Source organism: Ranitomeya imitator, chromosome 1 (genome assembly GCF_032444005.1).
Source record: "Ranitomeya imitator isolate aRanImi1 chromosome 1, aRanImi1.pri, whole genome shotgun sequence".
In the NCBI taxonomy this organism is placed as follows: Eukaryota; Metazoa; Chordata; class Amphibia; order Anura; family Dendrobatidae; genus Ranitomeya; species Ranitomeya imitator.
Genome location: NC_091282.1, coordinates 172290181 through 172309891, shown reverse-complemented (window position 1 = coordinate 172309891; position 19711 = coordinate 172290181).

Here is a 19711-nt window from a genome sequence, read left to right as displayed (position 1 = left end):
TATTTAGCTGGATACGAGTGGAAAGACACTAATAGGAATTTTTTTTTTCAAATTTTAAACAGGCTGCACTATTTGAAAAAAAGGAAAATTTTTCTCAAGGTATGAGCCAGTAACGAACCCTGAGCTGAATCCAACCGGCTATGGCTGCACACAGACTACAGGGCGAGCTGGGCTCACACGGAGACCGTGCAGACAGCCGTAAACGGCGCTGCAAGGCCCAAAAACCCCCCTCTAGGTTATCCTATGTAGTGTTTTTCCACAATAGAGCTGGAGACTGGTGGAAAAACACTAATAGGAAATTTGAGAAAAAATGTGCAGCAGGCTGCACTAAGAGCAAAAAAGAACAACTGTGTGAGGCAGTGTGAACCCCCCCTGAGCTGAATACAACCGGGTATATGGCTGCACACAGACTACAGAGTGAGCTGCACACACACACACACACAGAGACCTTGCAGAACGCTGTTAAAACAGCGCTGCAAGGCAAGAGCAAGGTGAACAGTGAAGAACACACAGCGTTTTGCTAAATTAGCCTTTGGAAAGGAAAATAAAGCAATTAGCTAGCTCGACTGGCCCTCAGTTAGAACACAGCGTCCTGTCCCTAACTGAAATCACAGCAGAGTGAGCGCAAAATGGCGGCAGCGCTTTTTTATAGTGCAGAGTGACATCATTTCAGCAGCCAATCCCAGCCTTGCCAGTACTTACATGCCCACCATGCTAAACAGGATGTGCCCACACTTTCATTCATTCCTCATTGGCTGCTGCGTTCAATTTGAATTCTGGGAACTTCCGATTCCGGTATCCGATACGCGGGAAGTATCGGAATTCAGTATCGGAATTCCGATACCGCAAATATCGGCCGATACCCGATACTTGCGGTATCGGAATGCTCAACACTATCCATGATAGTGGAACCACTGTGTCGTGGCCCGAGGATAGCTTGGAGGGGCGTGACTAGGTGAACACCTGACTCTTTACTAGAGCCCCTGATGGTGGGGTTAGACTTGGCTCCTGACAGACACCAGGTGCTACTCTAGGGCAGACCTTGGAGGCACGGCAGCTGACCCCCAAAGGGGCTGGAAGATGGAATGGACAAGAATGACAAACAGGCATGGCAGCAATACAGGAAGACAAGCCAGGTGTAGGCAGGTACGGTTGGTGTACAGACTGGAACACCAGGTGTGGGCAGATGCAGCTGGTACACAGACTGGCACAGCAGGTGCAGGCAGTATAAGATTGCTCTTGCTGAGTGTATTGGGGGACACTCGCTTGGCACGGGATTAACGTAGTCAGGCATGATTTTTTCGCTTAAACACAGTCTATACGGTTTATTAAAGTGTCATAAACCGGGTTGTGCACAGTTCATATTTACATTTCATAAAACACAACAGGTACCAACTGGTGATATTAACTTGCAGCTTTATCTTAAACACTTCACATACGGCTTTGTCTCACAGACACTAAACATGCTGGACCTCTCACTTCGCCCAGTTACCATGAGTGTCCGTACGCCGTACAGTTCACCAATGTCCCAAGTCACATACAGCACACATGACACTGGGTCGCAGTCTCTAAACATGCTGAACCTCACTCCGTTCAGTCACCATGGGAGACCACACAGTTCATAGAACATCACAAGCACCAACAGTCTGTATAGGTACCTGACGGGAGTTCCTGCTCCACCTGCTGACTCCTTGTCAGTCCACTCCTCTGGGAAAGCTGCCTCACAGGGATCACCAACTTGCCTGGGTGGCATATCTTAGTCAGTCCAGACCCACCAAAGGACGGTAGCTTCCCCAACATAGACCATCCAGAATCAGAGTCTTACTGTGCGCTTCAGGGATCCGGTCCTACTCCCAGAACCTCCCAACACACCAGCATGACCTCTTCAGAACGCCTACTCCCAGGACTTCCAACACATGAACCGCACATATGACCTGTCCAGGTGCTATTCAGGACCTCGTTCAACACCCCAGGCATATGACTTGTCCAGGTACTATTCAGGACCACGTCCAACACCCCAGGCATATGACCTGTCCAGTTGCTATTCAGGATGTCAGTCCAACACCCCAGGCCACTAGCAAGTCCAAAGCCCCATCATGTGCCCTTCAGGACTCCTACTCCCAGGAAATCCAACACAGGTTGTTCAGTGTGCTATTCAGGACTCCTACTCCCAGGGAATCCAACACATCAGCATGTGCTCTTCAGGACTCCTACTCCCAGGAAATCCAACACATCAGCATGTGCTCTTCAGGACTCCTACTCCCAGGAAATCCAACACATACTTCCAGGACCTTCACCACTCAGGTCCACACAGGAACGTGTGACCCACACCCTGGTCACATTATATACCCTTAACCACTCCCCTGGATGGGAGTGTTAGTGTGTGGCTAGTTTGTCCCACCCATCTCACACAACTAGCTTAGTAAGTCTCCCATACAACTACACCATACATATACACACTCTTGAAGGACCACAGGTCCCAGAACAACAACACTGCATCAGACTTACCACGCAGACTCCCTCTTCGACACATATCGGCCATTCACAACACTGCCAGTCACTGTTTCACCACAATTATAACAACAAATATGCCTCCATGCATATCCCAAGGAGCACACACCCTAGCTACCACAGGGGTCACTGCACCACAGTAGGTATTGCTGGTTTGCAGACAAGCATGGCAGGTATGGCTAGTATAAAGACTGGCATGATAGGTGCAGGCAGGTATGGCTGGTATACAGTCAGGCATAGCATGTGCAGGTAGGTATGGCTGGAATGCAGACTGGCACGGCAGGTGCAGGCAGTCACTGTTGGTATAAAGACTGGCAAGGCAGGTACAGGCAGGTACACTGCAAGGCACAGTCAGGAACATGAGCAAGAGTACATGGTCACTGGTGGGTACTGGTAGGAATTAATGGGAACTAGTGGGTACTGGCAGGTACACACAGACAGGGAACATGAGAACTAGCAAGCACACTGCCAAACTGACTAAACACATTGCTCAGGCACCTCCCAACAGGTGGAGGTGCCTCAAATAAAATTGATCTCCCTAATATTGGCTGTGGACACTTTAGGATGATGCACACTGTCCCTTTCAGATGGTGGGAGCACGTGTGTGCATCTTAAGCAGGTCTCAAGCAGCAGGAGGAGGTGGAGGAAATGCCGGACAGAGGCCATGGTGCTAAGTAAGTCAGCGTCCCTGCCGAGGGAGGGAGGAGGCATGCAGGGATACTACACTTGCTAAGTCATTAGCTAACTGCAGTTATCTTGCATGTCATAGTTCTTCAACTTTAAAAGACCGACGGTGAGACTAAACAGGGGTATTGTCCTTAAGGGTTCATTCCCCTGTGGGGACTGCAATATTTGCCCTCATATGGTCCCGACTCATAGTACTTTCCTCCACCCCACACATCATAGTAGACATCCTCTTAGGGCATATATTAATTGTAAGTCTAGGGATGTAATATATGCCTTAATCTGCCCTTGTAAACTCGTGTATGTCGGGCAGACATCACAAGAACTTAGAAAACGAGTCCAGAAACATGTTTCAACTATACATCTAGCGGCCTCGGACTTAAGAAAGGGTAAGACTTTGACCCCGGTGGCGGAACATTTCTTGGCTAACCATAGGGGCTCCTCAAGTAACCTCAGAGTAGTAGGTCTACAAAAGTTAACCTCGAACGAGAGAGGTGGGGACAGACGTAAATTGCTGTTACAAATGGAATCCAGATGGATTTTCCAATTACAGTCAGTAACCCCCTCTGGACTAAATGAGGAACTGCTTTTTACAGGGTTTTTGGGAAGTTGATTTTTGGTATAATTATCATTATTTTTTATTATTATTTTTTTATCATATCATCATCATTTTTTCACTTTCCCTAGCCTTGTCATTGGATTGGATTGGTCGACTTTTGTTCTTATAAATCGAGCATTGGATGTCTATTCTTCTGTACATGACCTGGTGGGAGCTTGCACCTTTGGACAACCATAATACATCAGGACTCCGGAATATCACTCAGGACATAATTACTGGACACCCTTGAGAGGTGGCACATGTTGAATCCAATGGAGTGTCAGCGGAGGATGGTCGGTTTGCCGGTTGGAAGAGGATCCTCTTGTATGCATCTCATCTGCATTTTTCTGGACGTTTGGCTTTACACCAGTTGGACTTTCAATATGGGGTTTATCTGGATGAGAGGACCTGGATAATTGACTATAACATTGTCTATTTGTCTATTTCTCTTGCCATCTATTTTGGCATGTGGTTGTGGGTCATTATAGGGATGGTTTTTCCACCTGACATTTGTGTATGGGCCATTTTCCCCTTATTTATTTATTTATTTATTTTGGCTGCATATTCATATGTATGTTATGTGGGCTGCATTGAATACTAATAGTTATATGGCTTCTACTGCATGTTTTTTCATTAATGATGCACATTCCCTTTATACAGGTCCGCGCACACCATCTGTGCTTGCAAACTCGGTTGTATGTCATGTCATTATATATGTCCTCTAGGTTGCTGCTGTCCATGCTCTCTATCGCCCCCCTCTGGACGCTTGTGCAGCGCGGCTCATTATTAGAGCCGCGTCTGCGCATGCGCCGTCTATCTCCATGGAGATCGCTCGCTTTTTCCATCCTGCCTCTCTTCTTTCCCTGCCAGTGCGCGACTTCCGGTCTCCGCCTCCCTGTCTGTGAACGGCACGGCTGGGCGCATATTTCGGATGATTGGGTCTTCTATTTAAATGTGAGTGATCGACTACAGCACATACTTCCCCTGACGAAGCCGCTGCGGCGGCGATACGCGTGGGGTCTCTCTTACACCCTACCTACTCTGCCTTATGCCGTTTATACTTAGGCATTGGTAGTTTTCCAGACTCCACATGGTCGGCTTTAGGTCTGGGTCGCAGCCTGCTTTCTTTTTCCTGCCTCAGTTGAGTATGTTGGGCATCATATCGCCCTTTCCTTACAACTATAGGCTTTTTCTTTCTTAGTCATCTGCTGGGCACTTTATCCTAGGATCATTCAGTGGACTTGGTATGGACATTTGTTCCACCAGGTTGCCCTGGCTTTTCTATTAGAGAGCCTATGGTTTTTTGCGCTCATGATTTTTTACTTTGTGCGCTTTAAAGCATATTAGGATGTGTTTTTCTTTTCAACTAGGAGGTACCATCTTATCTTCATAATATGACATATACTATGCTGACCTAGCGTATTATGTCTTATATCGGCTGCATAATTATCCGTAGGTTATGTGTATAGGGGTGTTCATGTACACTATTGGTACATTTTAATTGTTTTTATGTTATGCTGTGGTGTTCAATAAACATTTTGTTATTTTTCTATTTCTGTGGTTGTGCGTGCCTGTTTCATAGTCCATTCTTTTTTCTCTTTTTCGGTTCTATATTTACATTGGACTAGGCACTGCACCCGATAACATCTATTTGAGAATACAGCTTTGGTGCACCCTTTATAAATGTATGTGTCATAGTTCTTCAACTTGTCTCATCAGAAGATGCTCCTGTTTAGGGGCCAAATTCTTGGACCTCTCTGTGAAATGGTTGCAGTTCCAGCTTTGTTAAATGTTTATATCAATTTTGTTACAGTATTCTGACTGAAAAGTAAAACTTTACGGATCTTCTTGTAGCCTTTATCTTTCCTGTGTAAAGAAATTATTTTCTTCCATAGGTCTTGTGACATTTTTCTTCAATGTGGTGCTTTTGCTGACAGCATGAAATAAGTATGGGTTTTCTTTGTTAAGTAAAGCCCATTTATAATCAACTGTCTGCTCAGCATCTCTTTAATAAACAATTAGACTTTTCTGTGCCTGAATTCTGTTTAATAAGAATATCTATTATTTATTTATTATGCATTGCTTACTATATATAACACCATCTGTTGTGAATTCTGTGGCAGAGTTCACTCCTGTGGTCACAAGTGGTACTTCGGCTGATTCTCTCTGGGATCTTCCGTTTGTGGAGGAAAGTGGTACTGCAGCTTCTGAGTTTCCTCCCTCAGGTGATCTGGTGAGCTCGTTAGCTTCTTCTCTACTTAACTCCACCTGATGCTTTGATCTATGCTTCCTGTCAATGTTCCAGTGTAGGACTTGTTTTTTCCCTGGATCATTCCTTTGGCCTGCTGCTCTGCAAAGCTAAGTTTTGCTTATGTTATTTTGTTGCTATTTTTCAGTCCAGCTTGCTTTATTGGTTTTTCTCGCCTGCTGGAAGCTCTGAGACGCAGAGGGACCACCTCCGTACCGTTAGTCGAGCGGAGGGTCTTTTTGTCCCCTCTGCGTGGTTATTTATAGGTTTTTGTGCTGACCGCAACGTTATCTTCCCTATCCTCGTTCTGTTCAGCTAGTCGGGCCTCACTTTGCTAAATCTGTTTCATCTCTATGTTTGTGTTTTCATCTTACTCACAGTCATTATAATTGGGGGGGTGCCTTTTCCTTTGGGGAATTTCTCTGAGGCAAGGTAGGCTTATTTTTCTATCTTCAGGACTAGCTAGTTTCTCAGGCTGTGACGAGGCACCTAGGTTCTGGTCAGGAGCGCTCCACGGCTACCTTTAGTGTGGTTTGATAGGAGTAGGGATTGCGGTCTGCAGAGTTCCCACGTCTCAGAGCTCGTTCTATTATTTTGGGTTATTGTCAGATCACTGTATGTGCTCTGACCTCCATGTCCATTGTGATTCTGAATTGCCTTTCATAACAGTACAGGAAGCCAGAAGTGCTAATGATTCTCAATAGAGGGAAAAAAGAAGTTCTGAGACCATTTTTTTTTTCTTTGCACTGTGTTTTGTCTTTTTTTTCCCCTAGACATTTGGGTGGTTCAGGACACAGGTGTAGCAATGGACATTAAAGGTCTGTCTTCATGTGTGGATCAGCTCACGGCAAGAGTTCAAAATATTCAAGATTTTGTGGTTCAGAATTCTTTGCTAGAACCGAGAATTCCTATTCCAGATTTGTGTTTTGGAGATAGAACTAAATTTCTGAGTTTCAAAAATAATTGTAAACTATTTCTGGCTTTGAAACCTCGCTCTTCTGGTGACCCAATTCAACAGGTTAGGATCGTCATTTCTTTTTTGCGCGGCGACCCTCAGGACTGGGCGTTTTCTCTTGCGCCAGGAGATCCTGCATTGAGTAATATCGATGCGTTTTTCCTGGCGCTTGGGTTGCTGTACAATGAGCCTAATTCAGTGGATCAGGCAGAAAAAAATTTGCTGGCTCTTTGTCAGGCTCAGGATGAGATAGAGGTATATTGTCAGAAATTTAGAAAGTGGTCAGTGCTCACTCAATGGAATGAATCTGCGCTGGCAGCAATATTCAGAAAGGGTCTCTCTGAAGCCCTTAAGGATGTCATGGTGGGATTTCCTATGCCTGCTGGTTTGATTGAGTCTATGTCTTTGGCCATTCAGATCGGTCGACGCTTGCGTGAGCGTAAATCTGTGCACCATTTGGCGGTATTACCTGAGCTTAAACCTGAGCCTATGCAGTGTGATAGGACCTTGACCAGAGTTGAACGGCAAGAACATAGACGTCTGAATGGTCTGTGTTTCTACTGTGGTGATTCCACTCATGCTATCTCTGATTGTCCTAAGCGCACTAAGCGGTTCGCTAGGTCTGCCACCATTGCTACTGTACAGTCAAAATTTCTTCTGTCAGTTACCTTGATCTGCTCTTTGTCATCGTATTCTGTCATGGCATTTGTGGATTCAGGCGCTGCTGTTGTGGATTCTGTTTTTGGGCTCCCTCTGGTAGTTACAGATGGTACTGGGTGACTTGTGTTTTCTGCGGTCTCTGGTGTCCACCTGTTCTATCAGGATATGGGAGTTTCCTATTTAACCTGGCTTTCTTGTCATTTCCTCGCCGGCTATCAATGTAATCAGTGTGTCTTGTTACCTCTGCTTCCCGCTTCTGTAATCTTCAGGACAAGCTAAGTTTTTGATTTTCCTGTTCCACGTTTTGCTTAATTTTTGTCTTAGTCCAGCTTGCAGATATGTGATTCCTTTTTGCTGGTTGCTCTAGTGGGCTGATATTACTCCTCATGTTCCATGAGTTGGCACATGAGTTCAAGTAATTTCAGGATGGTTTTTTTTGTAGGGTTTTTCGCTGACCGCGCAGTTCACTTTTGTATCCTCTGCTATCTAGCTTTAGCGGGCCTCATTTTGCTGAATCTGTTTTCATAACTACGTATGTGCTTTCCTCTCATTTCACCGTCATTACATGTGGGGGGCTGCTATTTCTGTGGGGTGTTTCTCTGGAGGCAAGAGAGGTCTGTGTTTCTTCTAATAGGGGAAGTTAGTCCTTCGGCTGGTGCGAGACGTCTAGGAATCATCGTAGGCACGTTCCCCGGCTACTGCTAGTTATGTGTTTAGGTTCAGGATCGCGGTCAGCTCAGTTTCCATCACCCTAGAGCTTGTTTTGTTTTTGTGCTTGTCCTTTTGTGATCCCCTGCCATTGGCATCATGACAGTATAGCCGGCCAAAAAGTGGTAATCGTATTGGCTGAAGTAGGAGGAAAAGTAGTCTGAGGAAGTTTTTTTTTTTTTTTTTTTTTCCCCTCAGAGTTTGCTGCCTAGCCTTAATTGCAGCCTTGCTGCGTCTTACCTCCTCTTAATCCTTGAATGGCTCTGACCTCAGCTGTTTATCATGGACGTCCAGAGTTTGGCTTCCAGCCTGAATAATCTTGCTGCTAAGGTTCAAAATATACAAGATTTTGTTGTACATGCTCCTATGTCTGAACCTAGAATTCCTATCCCAGAGTTTTTTTCTGGAGATAGATCTAGTTTTCTGAATTTTAGGAACAATTGCAAGTTGTTTCTTTCTTTGAAATCTCGCTCCTCTGGAGACCCTGCTCAGCAAGTCAAAATTGTTATATCTTTCCTGCGGGGTGACCCTCAGAATTGGGCATTTGCATTGGCACCAGGGGATCCTGCGTTGCTCAATGTGGATGCGTTTTTTCTGGCATTGGGTTTGCTCTATGAGGAACCTAACCTAGAGATTCAGGCTGAAAAAGCTTTATTGGCTCTCTCTCAGGGGCAAGATGAAGCAGAAATATATTGTCAGAAATTTCGGAAATGGTCGGTGCTTACTCAGTGGAATGAGTGCGCCCTGGCTGCAAGACTCAGAGATGGCCTTTCTGAGGCCATTAAAGATGTTATGGTGGGGTTCCCTGCGCCTACAGGTCTGAATGAGTCTATGACTATGGCTATTCAGATTGATCGGCGTTTACGGGAGCGCAAACCTGTGCACCATTTGGCGGTGTCTTCTGAACAGGCACCTGAGACAATGCAATGTGATAGAATTCAGTCCAGAAGTGAACGGCAAAACTATAGGCGGAAAAATGGGTTGTGTTTTTATTGTGGTGATTCAGCTCATGTTATATCAGCATGCTCTAAACGCACAAAAAAGGTTGATAAGTCTGTTGCCATTAGTACTTTACAGTCTAAGTTCATTCTGTCTGTGACTCTGATTTGTTCATTATCAGCCATTTCCGTCGATGCCTATGTGGATTCAGGCGCTGCCCTGAGTCTTATGGATTGGTCATTTGCCAACCGCTGTGGGTTTAGTCTGGAGCCTCTGGAAGTCCCTATTCCTTTAAAAGGAATTGACTCTACACCTTTGGCTATGAACAAACCTCAGTACTGGACACAAGTGACCATGCGTATGACTCCCGTTCATCAGGAGGTGATCCGCTTCCTGGTACTGTATAATTTACATGATGTCTTAGTGCTTGGTCTGCCATGGTTACAAACTCATAACCCAGTCTTGGACTGGAAAACGATGTCTGTGTTAAGCTGGGGATGTCAGGGGGTTCATGATGATGCACCTCCGATTTCTATCGCTTTATCTACTCCTTCTGAGGTTCCTGTATTTTTGTCTGATTATCGGGATGTTTTTGAGGAGCCTAAGCTCAATTCGCTTCCTCCTCACAGGGATTGCGATTGTGCTATAGATTTGATTCCTGGCAGTAAATTTCCTAAAGGACGTTTGTTCAATCTGTCAGTGCCAGAGCATACTGCTATGCGGGATTATGTTAAGGAGTCCTTGGAAAAGGGACATATCCGTCCATCTTCGTCCCCTTTGGGAGCAGGTTTTTTTTTCGTGGCCAAAAAAGATGGTTCCTTGAGGCCTTGTATAGATTACCGTCTTTTGAATAAGATTACAGTCAAATATCAGTATCCTTTGCCATTGTTGACTGATTTGTTCGCTCGCATTAAGGGGGCTAAATGGTTCACTAAGATTGATCTTCGGGGTGCGTATAATCTTGTGCGGATAAAGCAGGGTGATGAGTGGAAAACCGCATTTAATACGCCTGAGGGCCATTTTGAGTATTTGGTGATGCCTTTTGGACTTTCTAATGCTCCTTCTGTCTTCCAGTCCTTTATGCACGATATTTTCCGTGAATATCTGGATAAATTTATGATTGTGTATTTGGATGATGTTTTGGTTTTTTCTGATGACTGGGAGTCCCATGTTCAGCAGGTCAGGAAGGTGTTTCAGGTCCTGCGGGCCAATTCTTTGTTTGTAAAAGGTTCAAAGTGTCTCTTTGGAGTCCAGAAGATTTCTTTTTTGGGGTATATTTTTTCCCCTTCTACTATTGAGATGGATCCCGTCAAGGTTCAGGCTATTTGTGACTGGACGCAGCCTACATCTCTTAAGAGTCTACAGAAGTTCTTGGGCTTTGCTAATTTTTATCGTCGTTTCATAACTAATTTTTCTAGTGTTGTTAAGCCTTTGACGGATTTGACTAAGAAGGGTGCTGATGTTGCTGATTGGTCTCCTGCGGCTGTGGAGGCCTTTCAGGAACTTAAGCACCGGTTTTCTTCTGCTCCTGTGTTGCGTCAGCCAGATGTTTCGCTTCCTTTTCAGGTTGAGGTTGATGCTTCCGAGATTGGAGCGGGGGCGGTTTTGTCACAGAGAAGCTCCGATTGCTCAGTGATGAAGCCATGTGCGTTCTTTTCTAGAAAGTTTTCGCCCACTGAGCGGAATTATGATGTTGGTAATCGGGAGCTTTTGGCCATGAAGTGGGCATTTGAGGAGCGGCATCATTGGCTTGAGGGTGCTAGACATCGTGTGGTGGTCTTGACTGATCACAAAAATCTGATTTACCTTGAGTCTGCCAAGCGTCTGAATCCTAGACAGGCTCGTTGGTCACTGTTTTTCTCCCGTTTCGATTTTGTGGTTTCATACCTGCCAGGTTCAAAGAATGTGAAGGCGGATGCTCTTTCTAGGAGTTTTGTGCCTGACTCCCCTGGAAATTCTGAGCCCACTGGTATCCTTAGGGATGGGGTGATTTTGTCGGCTGTCTCCCCAGACTTGCGACGTGCTTTGCAGGAGTTTCAGGCGGATAAACCTGATCGTTGTCCGCCTGAAAGACTGTTTGTTCCGGATAATTGGACCAGTAGAGTCATCTCCGAGGTCCATTCTTCTGCGTTGGCAGGTCATCCTGGAATATTTGGTACTAGAGACTTGGTGGCCAGGTCTTTTTGGTGGCCTTCCTTGTCGTGGGATGTGCGTTCTTTTGTGCAGTCTTGTGAAGTTTGCGCTCGGGCTAAGCCTTGCTGTTCTCGGGCCAGTGGATTGTTGTCACCTTTGCCTATCCCGAAGAGGCCTAGGACGCACATTTCCATGGACTTTATTTCGGATCTCCCTGTCTCTCAAAAAATGTCCGTCATCTGGGTTGTGTGTGACCGCTTTTCTAAGATGGTTCATCTAGTACCCTTGCCTAAGTTACCTTCCTCCTCTGAGTTGGTCCCTCTGTTTTTTCAGAACGTGGTTCGTTTGCATGGGATTCCGGAGAACATCGTTTCTGACAGGGGATCCCAGTTTGTGTCTAGATTTTGGCGGACGTTCTGTGCTAAGATGGGCATTGATTTGTCCTTTTCGTCTGCATTCCATCCTCAGACGAATGGCCAGACGGAACGAACTAATCAGACCTTGGAAACTTATTTAAGGTGTTTTGTTTCTGCTGATCAAGATGACTGGGTTACCTTTTTGCCGCTTGCCGAATTTGCCCTTAATAATCGGGCTAGTTCTGCTACCTTGGTTTCTCCTTTCTTTTGTAATTCGGGGTTTCATCCTCGTTTTTCCTCTGGTCAGGTGGAGCCTTCTGATTGTCCTGGAGTGGACATGGTGGTGGATAGGTTGCATCAGATTTGGAGTCATGTGGTGGACAATTTGAAGTTGTCCCAGGAGAAGGCTCAGCAGTTTGCTAATCGCCGTCGCCGCGTGGGTCCTCGACTTCGTGTTGGGGACTTGGTGTGGTTGTCTTCTCGTTTTGTTCCTATGAAGGTCTCTTCTCCTAAGTTCAAGCCTCGGTTCATCGGTCCCTATAGGATCTTGGAAACTCTTAACCCTGTGTCGTTTCGTTTGGATCTCCCGGCATCGTTTGCTATTCATAATGTGTTCCATCGGTCGTTGTTGCGGAAGTATGAGGTACCTGTTGTTCCTTCGCTTGAACCTCCTGCTCCGGTGCTGGTGGAGGGAGAATTGGAGTATGTTGTGGAGAAGATCTTGGATTCTCGTGTTTCCAGACGGAAACTCCAATATTTGGTCAAGTGGAAGGGTTATGGTCAGGAGGATAATTCTTGGGTGGTTGCCTCTGATGTTCATGCTGCTGATTTGGTCCGTGCATTTCATAGGGCTCATCCTGGTCACCCTGGTGGTTCTCGTGAGGGTTCGGTGACCCCTCCTCAAGGGGGGGGTACTGTTGTGAATTCTGTTTTTGGGCTCCCTCTGGTGGTTACAGATGGTACTGGGTGACTTGTGTTTTCTGCGGTCTCTGGTGTCCACCTGTTCTATCAGGATATGGGAGTTTCCTATTTAACCTGGCTTTCTTGTCATTTCCTCGCCGGCTATCAATGTAATCAGTGTGTCTTGTTACCTCTGCTTCCCGCTTCTGTAATCTTCAGGACAAGCTAAGTTTTTGATTTTCCTGTTCCACGTTTTGCTTAATTTTTGTCTTAGTCCAGCTTGCAGATATGTGATTCCTTTTTGCTGGTTGCTCTAGTGGGCTGATATTACTCCTCATGTTCCATGAGTTGGCACATGAGTTCAAGTAATTTCAGGATGGTTTTTTTTGTAGGGTTTTTCGCTGACCGCGCAGTTCACTTTTGTATCCTCTGCTATCTAGCTTTAGCGGGCCTCATTTTGCTGAATCTGTTTTCATAACTACGTATGTGCTTTCCTCTCATTTCACCGTCATTACATGTGGGGGGCTGCTATTTCTGTGGGGTGTTTCTCTGGAGGCAAGAGAGGTCTGTGTTTCTTCTAATAGGGGAAGTTAGTCCTTCGGCTGGCGCGAGACGTCTAGGAATCATCGTAGGCACGTTCCCCGGCTACTGCTAGTTGTGTGTTTAGGTTCAGGATCGCGGTCAGCTCAGTTTCCATCACCCTAGAGCTTGTTTTGTTTTTTGTGCTTGTCCTTTTGTGATCCCCTGCCATTGGGATCATGACACGCTGCCCTGAATTTGATGGACTTGGAATATGCTAAGCGTTGTGGGTTTTTCTTGGAGCCCTTGCAGTGTCCTATTCCATTGAGAGGAATTGATGCTACGCCTTTGGCCAAGAATAAGCCTCAATACTGGACCCAGCTGACCATGTGCATGGCTCCTGCACATCAGGAGGATATTCGCTTTCTGGTGTTGCATAATCTGCATGATGTGGTCGTGTTGGGGTTGCCATGGCTACAAGCCCATAATCCAGTATTGGATTGGAAATCCATGTCGGTGTCCAGCTGGGGTTGTCAGGGGGTACATGGTGATGTTCCATTTTTGTCAATTTCGTCATCCACCCCTTCTGAGGTTCCAGAGTTCTTGTCTGATTACCGGGATGTATTTGATGAGCCCAAGTCCAATACCCTACCTCCGCATAGGGATTGTGATTGTGCTATCAATTTGATTCCTGGTAGTAAATTCCCAAAAGGTCGATTGTTTAATTTGTCTGTGCCTGAGCACACCGCTATGCGCAGTTATGTGAAGGAATCCCTGGAGAAGGGGCATATTCGCCCGTCATCGTCGCCATTAGGAGCAGGGTTCTTTTTTGTAGCCAAGAAGGATGGTTCGCTGAGACCTTGTATAGATTACCGCCTTCTTAATAAGATCACGGTTAAATTTCAGTACCCCTTGCCATTGTTATCTGATCCGTTTGCTCGGATTAAGGGGGCTAGTTGGTTCACAAAGATAGATCTTCGTGGTGCGTATAATCTGGTGCGAATTAAGCAAGGCGATGAATGGAAAACTGCATTTAATACGCCCGAGGGTCATTTTGAGTATCTCGTGATGCCGTTCGGACTTGCCAATGCTCCATCAGTGTTTCAGTCCTTTATGCATGACATCTTCCGAGAGTACCTGGATAAATTCCTGATTGTGTACTTGGATGACATTTTGATCTTCTCGGATGATTGGGAGTCTCATGTGAAGCAGGTCAGAACGGTTTTTCAGGTCCTGCGTGCTAATTCTTTGTTTGTGAAGGGATCAAAGTGTCTCTTTGGTGTGCAGAAGGTTTCATTTTTGGGGTTCATCTTTTCCCCTTCTACTATCGAGATGGATCCTGTTAAGGTCCAAGCCATCCATGATTGGACTCAGCCGACATCTCTGAAAAGTCTGCAAAAGTTCCTGGGCTTTGCTAATTTTTATCGTCGCTTCATCTGCAATTTTTCTAGTATTGCTAAACCATTGACCGATTTGACCAAGAAGGGTGCTGATGTGGTCAATTGGTCTTCTGCTGCTGTGGAAGCTTTTCAAGAGTTGAAGCGTCGTTTTTCTTCTGCCCCTGTGTTGTGTCAACCAGATGTTTCTCTTCCGTTCCAGGTCGAGGTTGATGCTTCTGAGATTGGAGCAGGGGCTGTTTTGTCACAGAGAGGTTCTGGTTGCTCAGTGATGAAACCATGCGCTTTCTTTTCCAGGAAGTTTTCGCCTGCTGAGCGAAATTATGATGTGGGCAACCGAGAGTTGCTGGCCATGAAGTGGGCATTCGAGGAGTGGCGTCATTGGCCTGAAGGAGCTAAACATCGCGTGGTGGTATTGACTGATCATAAGAACTTGACTTATCTCGAGTCTGCCAAGCGCTTGAATCCTAGACAAGCTCGTTGGTCGTTGTTTTTTGCCCGTTTTGACTTTGTGATTTCGTACCTTCCGGGCTCTAAAAATGTTAAGGCGGATGCTCTGTCTAAGAGTTTTGTACCCGACTCTCCGGGTTTGTCTGAGCCGGCGGGTATCCTCAAGGAGGGAGTAATTGTGTCTGCCATCTCCCCTGATTTGCGGCGGGTGCTGCAAAAATTTCAGGCTAATAAACCTGATCGTTGCCCAGCGGAGAAACTGTTTGTCCCTGATAGGTGGACGAATAGAGTTATCTCTGAACTTCATTGTTCAGTGTTGGCTGGTCATCCTGGAATCTTTGGTACCAGAGAGTTAGTGGCTAGATCCTTTTGGTGGTCCTCTCTGTCGCGGGATGTGCGTACTTTTGTGCAGTCCTGTGGGATTTGTGCTCGGGCTAAGCCCTGCTATTCTCGTGCCAGTGGGTTGCTTTTGCCCTTGCCGGTCCCGAAGAGGCCTTGGACACATATCTCTATGGATTTTATTTCTGACCTTCCCGTTTCTCAAAAGATGTCAGTCATTTGGGTGGTCTGTGATCGCTTTTCTAAGATGTTCCATCTGGTACCCTTGTCTAAATTGCCTTCCTCCTCTGATTTGGTGCCTTTGTTCTTCCAGCATGTGGTTCGTTTGCATGGCATTCCAGAGAATATTGTTTCTGACAGAGGTTCCCAGTTTGTTTCGAGGTTTTGGCGAGCCTTTTGTGGTAGGATGGGCATTGACTTGTCTTTTTCCTCGGCTTTCCATCCTCAGACTAATGGCCAGACCGAGCGAACCAATCAGACCTTGGAAACATATCTGAGGTGCTTTGTTTCTGCTGATCAGGATGACTGGGTGTCCTTTTTGCCTTTGGCTGAGTTCGCCCTTAATAATCGGGCCAGCTCGGCTACCTTGGTTTCACCATTTTTCTGCAATTCTGGGTTCCATCCTCGTTTCTCTTCTGGACAGGTTGAGTCTTCGGACTGTCCTGGTGTGGATACTGTGGTGGACAGGTTGCAGCAGATTTGGACTCAGGTAGTGGACAATTTGACCTTGTCCCAGGAGAAGGCTCAACTTTTCGCTAATCGCAGACGCCGTGTGGGTCCCCGACTTCGTGTTGGGGATCTGGTTTGGTTATCTTCTCGTCATATTCCTATGAAGGTTTCCTCTCCGAAGTTTAAACCTCGTTTTATTGGTCCGTATAGGATTTCTGAGGTTCTTAATCCTGTGTCTTTTCGTCTGACCCTTCCAGATTCTTTTTCCATACATAACGTATTCCATAGGTCATTGTTGTGGAGATACGTGGCACCTATGGTTCCATCTGTTGAGCCTCTTGCCCCGGCTTTGATGGAGGGGGAATTGGAGTATATTGTGGAGAAGATTTTGGATTCTCGTGTTTCAAGACGGAAACTCCAGTATCTGGTTAAATGGAAGGGTTATGCTCAGGAAGATAATTCCTGGGTTTTTGCCTCTGATGTCCATGCTCCCGATCTTGTTCGTGCCTTTCATGTGGCTCATCCTGGTCGGCCTGGGGGCTCTGGTGAGGGTTCGGTGACCCCTCCTCAAGGGGGGGTACTGTTGTGAATTCTGTGGCAGAGTTCACTCCTGTGGTCACAAGTGGTACTTCGGCTGATTCTCTCTGGGATCTTCCGTTTGTGGAGGAAAGTGGTACTGCAGCTTCTGAGTTTCCTCCCTCAGGTGATCTGGTGAGCTCGTTAGCTTCTTCTCTACTTGATCTATGCTTCCTGTCAATGTTCCAGTGTAGGACTTGTTTTTTCCCTGGATCATTCCTTTGGCCTGCTGCTCTGCAAAGCTAAGTTTTGCTTATGTTATTTTGTTGCTATTTTTCAGTCCAGCTTGCTTTATTGGTTTTTCTCGCCTGCTGGAAGCTCTGAGACGCAGAGGGACCACCTCCGTACCGTTAGTCGTGCGGAGGGTCTTTTTGTCCCCTCTGCGTGGTTATTTATAGGTTTTTGTGCTGACCGCAAAGTTATCTTCCCTATCCTCGTTCTGTTCAGCTAGTCGGGCCTCACTTTGCTAAATCTGTTTCATCTCTATGTTTGTGTTTTCATCTTACTCACAGTCATTATATGTGGGGGGCTGCCTTTTCCTTTGGGGAATTTCTCTGAGGCAAGGTAGGCTTATTTTTCTTTCTTCAGGACTAGCTAGTTTCTCAGGCTGTGACGAGGCGCCTAGGTTCTGGTCAGGAGCGCTCCACGGCTACCTTTAGTGTGGTTTGATAGGAGTAGGGATTGCGGTCTGCAGAGTTCCCACGTCTCAGAGCTCGTTCTATTATTTTGGGTTATTGTCAGATCACTGTATGTGCTCTGACCTCCATGTCCATTGTGATTCTGAATTGCCTTTCATAACAACCATCATATTCCACAGAGCTTTACACAAGTTATCACCGCTGTCGCCAATATCTAAATTCCCCATCAGTACACCATTGAAGTGTGGGAGGAAACCCATACAAACACGGGGAGAACCTACAAATGCCTTGCAGATGTTGACCTTGGTGGGTATTGAACTCTTGACCTCAGCGCTGAAAAGCAACAGTGCTAACCACTGAGCAACCGTGCTTTTGTAGTCCAAACTTATGCTTTGTTGCTAAGACATTAATTGAGGTCTACTCATTTTTTCTACATGGTCTTGAATTATATTGTTAATGTTCGAGAGAGACTATGGCAACAGAAGAACCTTCCCTCAGCATGTCAGGCTTCCTGACTACACTTGGCCTTCATCTGGTTGATTTGCATGGATTCAGGGGAAGGTGTCGAATCAGCCTTTAAAAAGTAAGACCCAAGGGCATAGATCTACTCTCACGGGTCATCTCCTTAGAGCGCTTCTGAAACCCGATGTTGATGCGGGTAGCCAGAGACACTAGGACACCCAATGAGATAGAAATATCATGACACCTCGTCCTTAATTCTGCCAGAAAGATGCTCTCCATCTTCTGGTGTATAGTGGTTTAGTTATGCAACCTTAGGTATTTAGTAGTTTATTTCGCCAAGCACTGTTGTCTAGTAGTTTAGTTCTCCTTCTTATGGTTTGTAGTGGTTTAGTTCTCCATCCCCAAGTGCCCTGCAAGCCTTGGAGATTCCAAGACTTGAGGAGCATCCTCTTCCCTTCTTGCCTCCCACAGTCACCAGAGTCACCTAGTGCCCAATCAGCGAGATGTAACGCCTCTGTTCATGCTTGCTCAAGTGCCAGTGTTAAAATGCACCCTGTCATGTCCCCAGAATTGCCAGCCTTTATCCTGGGAGACTTCAACAGCCCCACCTCCCCAACTGCATCCCAGCTTCTATCTCTATCCACTTCTCGTGGCCTCTCACAACTTTCAACCTCTTAGACACACAAAGACAGTAACACGCCTGAGCTGGTGTTTCTCTGGCTCTGTTCCATCTCCTACCTAGATAACTCACCCCTTACCCTTTCTACACCACGAAATTAGGACTACCCAAAACGTAGACATTTTTAGGTGCACCCTAAAAACACATTTGTTTAGGGTGGCCTATCACTTTCCCTAATCAAAGTCCTTTTTTATATACAGCCTATTCTCTACTTCTCAATATAATACGCCATCAAACTAAACTGTACCTCATGCATCCTTTATCTACCCCACATTTCTTCAAGATGTACCATCATTGTAAATAAGCACCTGTACTTTGTGTCACCCAACCTCATTATAGATTGTAAGCTCATCAGAGAAGCATTGTCATTATTTTTGCTTTAATTGTGTGATTATTGTTAACTTTGTAACTTATGACTGTCTTATATGAACTGCTAACTTGTAAAGCTCTATAGAATATGTTTGCACTATATAAATAAAGGTTATTATTATAAGTAGATTGAAGATGGTCTTGCTTCTCTCTATCTCAATCTGACGTCTTAGAGCAGTCGGTACACTGATAAAGGTCCTGTGGTAGACCGAAACGTCTGTGAATATGTACTACAACTGTTGACTGCATTAAAAATCTACTTTAATTTCTCCTAAAGTTGAGTGCCAAGTTTCGTTATCACCCCGCTATTCCCTGGCTTCTCCCCTCTGACAATCCCTGCACTTATTTCCCATTTCCCAGAGACTCTGGTTCTGATCCCTAAGTTTGGCATACAAAGCAATCTAAAACCTGTCTCCTCCATACATCTGTGACCTAGTCTCCTGGTACTAACCTGCACACAACCTCCAATCATCACAAGATCTCCTTCTCTGCTCCCCTTTTATCTCTTCTTTCCAAAATCGTATACTAGATTTCTACATAGATCCACTCTACTTTGGAACTGTATCCTTCAACATATCATACTCTCACCTACCATGGGAAATACCTCTTCCAACAAGTCTACAACCTACACTAACCATTGCCCCTCTATACCGCTGTGCAAGCAGCTCTACCCTCACCTACTGTATCCTTACCCATCCTTTATAGGCTGTGTCCCTTCATGGGCAGGGTCTTCTCTCTTCCAGTCGGTGACTTGTATTGTATTTGTTTTTATTATGTATACTCTTTTCACATAAATGGCACTTTTACAATAAATAATAATAATACCGCTGTGCAGCTGCCAAAGAATGGGATTCAAGTAGACCGTACAGTAAATGAAGTTTTCAAAAAAATGCGCAATTATAATATTTCTACTTTTTGAAA